Here is an 8025-nt window from a genome sequence, read left to right on the forward strand (position 1 = left end):
AGCAGAAATTTCTTATGTACTTTTGGTGAGAATGTTAGTTAGTACAACTGACAGAAATCAGTATGAATGTTCCTCAAAAAGAGGAACATTGTTGGGTATATACCCAAAGGAATGTTTAGACAGCATTCAATAAAATTGCAAACAAATATATGTTCAGTGTTGTACATTTCTCAATAGCCAAATTATGGAATCATCCTTGATTCCCATAAAGAAAATGCTTTACACACGTGTGTGTGCACACACACACACATACACACACAGAGGAGTATTATTCAGTCATAAAGCAGAATGAAAACTTGATTTTTCAGGAAAATTGTTGGAAATACAAATCATCATAGTTAGTGAAATAAGCCATACTCAAACAAATACTACATAAATTATGTCATAAATGGAATATAGATACATGAGTCAAAGTAACAGAAATTCATGAACATTATTGGAGGACATTGTGTAGAAGAGTATTAGGAAAAGGACAAGAAGCAGTCATGAGGAAAGATTGATATCAAAGCATATTATAGACATGTGTGGAAATATCCCAGGAGAACACATTAAGTATACAATGTACAAAATCCAAAACAAACAGGAAATTTGGCTCATAATACAATTCAGTACGTACAGGGCAGTGTTCAAAAGCTCTAAACTCAGGCACATTAAAATTCTGGCATTTTACCAATCAGATATGTTTGACAATGATCAACTATTTGGCAATCATAAACCAAAGCTGCAAATTAGAGATAGAAGTGAGTAATTGTGGTAGAAAAAGTAAGTTAGAAATTTTTACAGAAGTGAATAAAAGAGTAAGGACTAAAACAGGAGGGTCTGCTAACAAGAAACAATAATTACAACAAAAATAAGGCCACCAGTGCCTTAGGGACATAACAGATGATAAACATCACAGGAACTGTTAGCTCTTGATTTTTACTAGCTTGTCCTGGTTCTGGGTTTTACATATCTTCAATATACAATTGCTTATGTTTTTACTATAGGTTTTGTCTTAGCCAACTCAGGTACTGATTTTCTATCCTATCTTTAATTTCCAGCCAAATATAGGCTAGGAGTCCATGGAATCCATCCTCCATGTGGTCATGGGTCACGTTCACTCCAGCGTTCTGAAGACGGGTGACATATAGGAGTCCGTCATCTCTGACAAGTGATGATGTCGGTCAAAGGCAGACCATGCAACTTGCTCTCATCGGCCAGCAGTGGGGCTGCTCTCACATCTAGGAGCCCTGGGTATTTCTTAACCAGCTCTGAACTGCCAGGGATAGGATGGCGATAAATGTGGCCTTTCACAAACCTCTCAGGGAGCAAAGAGCTCCAATTCACAAATTGGAAAAGATGGCTTAATTCCATGGGTATGTGTTGGTTGAAGAGCATGGCCTTTTCAAGTGACCTATCTGTGGTAAAGTAACCGCTCCAGAATCTGATCATTAGTGATCTGGTCAGGAAGGGAAGGTCAGCATTGTCCTCGTACGATGGTAAATTCATGTTCAGAGTCTGAAGGGCTGGGTAAATTAAGGCCTGGACCTTGAGTTTGATCTTGACATCTGGGTCATCTATGAACTGAAAATCAATTTAAAATAAATTTATTGAATTAATATTTTAACCTAAAACATGTATTTTATCTAAAAATGATATACTGGTTTTAGGTATACTCAGAATCCAAAGAAGACAATAGACAGCACAAGCATATCTCATAGGGCTCTCTCAACTTTCCCACATAGCAGGTGGCTACTGTTTGATATTTTCAGTGTTAGTATAATAACCTGCGTTACTTTCTTGGTAGGTGGGAAAGACAACACCGATCAGATGCTATAGGGTATGTGACCAGAAGGGAACACTACTGCACTGTTGGTGGGAGTGTAAACTTGTTCAACCACTCTGGAAAGCAGTATGGAGGTTCTCAAAAGATTTCACATAGAGCTCCCCTATGACCCAGCTATCCACTTTTGGGCATTTACCCAAATGATCACAAACAAGATCATACTAAAGCTACCAGCACAACTATGCTTATCACAGCATTATTTACCATAGCTAAGATATGGAATCAACCCAGATGCCCATCAATAGATGAATATGGATCAAGAAAATGTGGTATATATATACAATTGAATTCTATGTCTCCATCAGAAAGAATGATACCGCCCCCATTTGTTAGGAAATGGAAAGACTTGGAAAAATTATATTAAGTGAAATAAGCCAGGCCCAAAGAAACATAGGTCCCATGGGTTCCATTGTTTGCAATGACTAGTACATGTCTAGGACAAGCAGAGAAGGTCAAAAGCTATATACATATGACCATATAAGCTGATGCTAAGTGAAATGAACCCCAAGATAGGGACACAAGACATTTTATCTTTCTTGCTGTTGCTTTTAATGTACTTGTAATGTACTATGTGATTTTTTGTTTCTTTGTATGTTCTTTCCCCATGGTGTAACCCCTGTTGTCACTGTACTTGATTCCGGTGTCCTGAATCTAGTATATACATTTTGATAATTTGGGGAGGGGAAGGCAATAAAAATGCTAATAAGGATACAGGATGACCCATTGTAACAATGAGATGTACAAGACCCTGTGTTGAAAATGAACTTTAAAACTTTGGGAGGGGGAAGGAATCGGGGAAGTGGGGGGGGAAAAGGATGGCTGGGGAAAAACAAAGGAGGGGGCAACAGTGTTCAATAGGAAATGTACTCATTGCCTTGCTCATGTAACTGTAACCCCTCTGTACAGTATTTTTACAGTAAAAACATTTAAAAATACAGCATCAACTACCTGATTGAAGTGAACACTGCTGGCCTGGCACTGTGGGTCACACCTGTTACTCAGCTACTTTGGAGGTGGTGATTATGATGACCAGAGTTTTAGGTCAGGCTGGGAAAATGTCTGCAAGAGGCATTCTCAAATATCTGGCAAATCCACATATTTGAGAGGCATTGGCAGGAAGACCATAGTCTGAGACTAGCTTAGGCAAAACTAAGACTGAAAAACAGATGAAAGCAAAAAGGGCTAGATGCAGGGCTTAAGTGGTAGAACTCTTGCCTACCAAGTGCAAAATCCTAAGATCAAATCCCAGTAGTGTCAAGAGGGGAAAAAGCACCCTTCAAATCCGAAATGGCCACCAGAGGTTTGGCATACTGGTGCATGCAGTAATGTTAGTACTCAGAGATCTGTGGCAAGATCATGCTGGCTGCATGGCTCTGTCTCAAGAAAAATGGCCACAGAAGAACCTGTATTATTTGTGTATGCTTGCCTTTTATAAGCAACAGGTATGTGTACATGGATTGTACACCAGCAGGTGTTCACATTAAGGGAAGAATCACATAAATAGGGGGTCATAATTGTGTCCTGACACTGAACAGGTATGTGGTCTCCGGTCTAGGAACCAGGCATCAGATTCCCAGAAGTGTTTCCAGTGACCTCATGCCCAGGTCAAGCTTGAGATACAGTGGCACAGAACACAAGCCCCAGGACCCTGGTGCTTCCTAGAGAATTGTGATGGGCAAATTCCAAGTCAATGAAAACTGGTGCTAACCTTGTATCGTACTGAAGAAGGCACAGCCCTCTCACATTATTTCTCTTGGCATATATATGACATTTACCAAAAACTGAAAGGAAGTACTCACATATCACCAAAGCAAGTGGCAGCAATATTTATATTTCTTTGTTGTTATTGGTCATGGGGCTTGAACTCTGTGCCTGGGCACTGTCCCTCAGCTCTTCAGCTCAAGATTAGAGCTCTACCACTGCACAACAGCACCACTTCCAGTTTTCTGGTGGTTTATTGGAGATAAGAGTCTCACAGACTTTTCCTGCCTGGTCTGGCTTTGAACTGTGATCCTCAGATCTCAGCCTCCTGAGTAGGTAGGATTACAGACATGAGCCACCAGGGCCCGACTTTTTTAAAATAAATAAATAAATATTTTATTGTAAAGATACTGTACAGAGGGGTTACAGTTACATGAGCAAAGTAATGAGTCCATTTCCTATTGAGTATTGTTACCTCCTCCTTTGTTTTTCCTCTACCATCCCTTTCTTCCCATCTCCTCAACTCTTCCCTCCTCCCCCCCCCCAAGTTGTAAAGTTCATTTCAACACAGGGTCTTGTACATTTCATTGTTACAATAGGTCATCCTGTATTCTTATTAGCATTTTGTTATTTCTGACTCCTCCCCAAATTAGAAAAATGTATATACAAGATGCAGGACACTAGAATCAACTACAGTGACAACAGGGGTTATACCATGGGAGAAGAACATACAAAAGAAACAAAAAATCACATGGTACATTATAAATACATTAAAAGCAACAGCAAGAAAGATAAAATCTCTTTTGTCCCTATCTTGGGGCTCATTTCACTTAGCATCGGCTTATGTGGTCATATGTACATAGCTTAGGACCTCTATGATGAAAACTTTAAAAACCTTGAGGCCCTGAGTTTAAGCTCTGTACTGGTACACATTAAAAAAGGGGGATGAAAATGGTCTGCATGGTATATTATAAAGACAAAAGCATCATTAGTGAATGTCTTCTGTGGATAGACGAATCTAGTAAATACTAAAGAAAGCATAAAGAGAGCAAGCAATACAAATTCTCCCCTCCAGGAGACGGAATTTTTCATATATGAATTTTGTTCTTCAGCATTTTTGAGGGCTAAGGCTTAAAAAACAAGAGGACTCACCTGTCAATCAGACATAAGGAGGCTCCTTTGGATCTAAAGTTAAATGCAAAGTTTACTCAAAACCATGGATGCAGTCCCCAAGGCAACCTTGTGCAGCAACGTCATTGGATAGAGGGGGCCTATTCTACCCTCACTTGTTTGCCTGCTGTATCTATCGTTTAGTATCTCCTCTTTGTGTCATTAAACAGAAAGCAATCTTTCATAATCTAACAAAAATCTTTGTATCAGAGATACTGATTCTCTGAAACTGAGAAATGTCCTAACAGCAGATCACAAGATTAAAACCAGCTGGGAAGCTATACTTCCTAGACCAAGGCATAGTTGTTTACATGTCTAAAAGGTCATGTTAACTTACTGTAAGAACAAGGACCATGCAGGTTGACTGAGATTGTTCACAAGACTGAATGGATTGTAGTAGGGAAAACACTATATCCCAGCCATGGGCTAAACACCTAGCTAACTGCTTTCCTGAAATCTTTTTATATTCCAAAAGCAAAGATAATTATTTTAAACTTGTAAACATTCAAGTCACTAATAATATTTTGTTTTCTGGTATAAAATGAAAGCAACCTAAAGAAGATAACTGCACCACTACATTTAAAAGGTTTTAAATTCTGAATTATCTTGTCTGATAAAAATATATGCCAATACACTAAATGTTCAATGAAGACCCAAGATATAGAATATTAAAGTATACTTTTTCATACCAACACCAGAAATATCTTTAGTTTCTGTAATACTCATTTCAACAGACAAATTAAAATGAATTCTAATTAAAAAATCACAAACTCTACAGAAATCATTGAAGATGTTTCCAAACAACTCAAGTACATTTGGACATCAAAGTCAGACAATTCATTTGGAAGTAAGACACTGATATCTACTTTGTATTGTAAAAATATTTTGTATCTGACACAAAGGATGGACTGGCATTTTTGAAATTTAAGAAAATTAACCAAACCATTAAGACTGGAGAAGAATTTGTACCGCTTTCCACAACTTCAAAGAGGTAGTGATAAATGCTTGTCCTTCTGGCAATATTAAATGCAGTTTCTTCCAAGTTGTTCTTCAGTCCTGGTTTGATATAATGGTTCATCAGAAGGAGAGCCAGCATATCTCTGCTATCAAGATGCAAGGGGGTCAAGAGCCCTTTCGTTTGGGCATTGATATCTGCATCATGCTGAAGTAAGAAGGAAGCCACTCTGGTGTTATTCCACTTACAAGCACTGTGCAGGGCCAAACAGCCATCCACAGTTATTGCATGAATATCTGCTGCTTGAGCCACCAACTCACGGACAGTGTCTAAGTGTCCACTGTAGGCTTCCTGATGAAGAGGGGTATACTCATTGTCATCCCTAGTATTCACATGAGCGGCCTTTTCAGAAAGTAGTCTCTGCACTGTAATAAGCTGAAAGCTGAGAAAGAAAGATACATACACACACACACACACACACACACACATACATGTATATAATTTAACTCAAAGCAAAAAGAAAATTAAACTAACTTGTGGCTTTTTTTTTTTTTCTGGTCATGGGGCCTGAACTCGGTGCCTGCGCGCTGTCCCTCAGTTCTTCAGCTCAAGGCTAGCGCTCTACCACTTGAGTCACAGCACCACTTCCAGCTTTTTCTGCTTATGTGGTGCTGAGGAATTGACCCCAGGCCCTCATGCATGCAAGGCAAGCACTCTACCGCTGAGCCATTTCCCCAGTCTGACTTGTGGCTTTAGACTCAAGTAAAAACAAACGAACCCCCAAAATTTGTTATCAGATGACTTTAAAATAAAAACAACTTATGATTTCTGTATTTGGAGAAGAGGACAAGTAACTTCATAATGAACACGTGTTAGTTATTTTTGAATGTGATTATCTAATATCAAACCATATATTTAAGGTTCAATTAGGGCCTGTTTCCCAAAGTTTTGGCCAGAGAGAAATAATACAGACTATAACTATATTTAATAATTTTCATCTGCAAAAAAGTAATTCATGTTTTATGAAAGGATTACTATACCAATATACATGGCATATAAAAGTTAAAAAATGAAACTTCTCTTAACAGAGGAATAAAATAAGAACAAGAAAAATTCAGGGATTAAAGGATTCAATTCCTTTTAAATACAACTTTATAAACCTGTTTTTAGGAATTGGTTTTCATTTTGATCTATTAACCTCTAGTATATTGCAGTGCACATTAAAAGGTCCACAAAATATAAAATATTTTTATTTTCCTTGTAGGGATATGTGAGGCCTGGTATTTAGTGTTAACGTCCTCCCTATCTTAAATGATAATTAACTAGAAAATAATGATTAGCTATAACTGATTTGAAATATAAAGGATTTAAAAATACATGATAAGACAACTGCTTATGAGGTTTGTAAATAACCTTAAATAATATTAAGATACCCTAATATGTGCTTTTTTTGTACATTGCTTCATTTGATTCTCATTAACCTGAATAAACAGGCAAATATTGTGATGGCAGCTTCAAAGACAAGAAACTAGAGGTTCAAAAATTGTGTAAGCCTAAAGATACGGTTCAAATCGGGGTTGGGGAAAAGATCTTCTAGCTATAAAACCGATGGCTCTCCTACTATGTAATGGTCCTTGGCTCCTTAATGTATTTTTTACTGGATTATTTTGGGCAGCCCAAAGAAGCAATTTGCTTGGATCCTTCTCCATTTTTTTCCCTTGCAATTGATACCACTCTTCACTTTTTTCATCTTGTTCCTCATCTTCATCAGAATTGCATAACCAGACTTTGAGTACCAGTGGGGATGGGGTGTCCATGTGTTTTCAACAGTTCAAGTTGGTTGAAGTGGTTAGAAAAGTCCAGTGAACTTTCTGCATTTGTTTTTTCATCATGATTTATTTTCTCTTTTTTCCATTTTTACTATTCTAAATAAAAGATATTTTATATGCTAAGGTAGACTTCTAGAGATGAACTACGTCTGCTTTATTTTGTTCATCCAGATATGAAAACACATTTCTTTTTTAGCAAAATGGCAATAGAGGTTTAATCTTCAGAGTATATAACAATCTTGCACATACAGAGTATCTAAATTCTGGTGGTTTTGTCATGATACTCATTAAATATTAAATACTAGAACTGGTAGAGGAAAGTATGTATGATCCTTGTGATCCAGCTCTTTTTATGCTTATTTTTTACACTGTTAATAGTTTAGATAAGATGGTTTTATGTTAAGAGTGATGCTTGAGAGCTGGGAAGGTGGCTCAGTGGTAGAGCGCTTGCCTTGCATGCATGAGGCCCTGGGTTCGATTCCTCACCACCACATAAGCAGAAAAAGCTGGAAGTGATGCTGTGGCTCACATGGTAGAGCGCTAGC

General features: G+C 37.8%; 1 pseudogene; it reads right to left on the reverse strand.

Moving 5' to 3' along the window:
* Positions 1 to 980: 980 nt before the first annotated feature.
* Positions 981 to 7559, reverse strand: LOC138810238 (ankyrin repeat domain-containing protein 49-like; annotated as a pseudogene).
* Positions 7560 to 8025: the final 466 nt, after the last annotated feature.

Source organism: Dipodomys merriami, unplaced genomic scaffold (genome assembly GCF_024711535.1).
Source record: "Dipodomys merriami isolate MVZ:Mamm:240054 unplaced genomic scaffold, mDipMer1.0.p SCAF_5, whole genome shotgun sequence".
NCBI lineage: Eukaryota > Metazoa > Chordata > Mammalia > Rodentia > Heteromyidae > Dipodomys > Dipodomys merriami.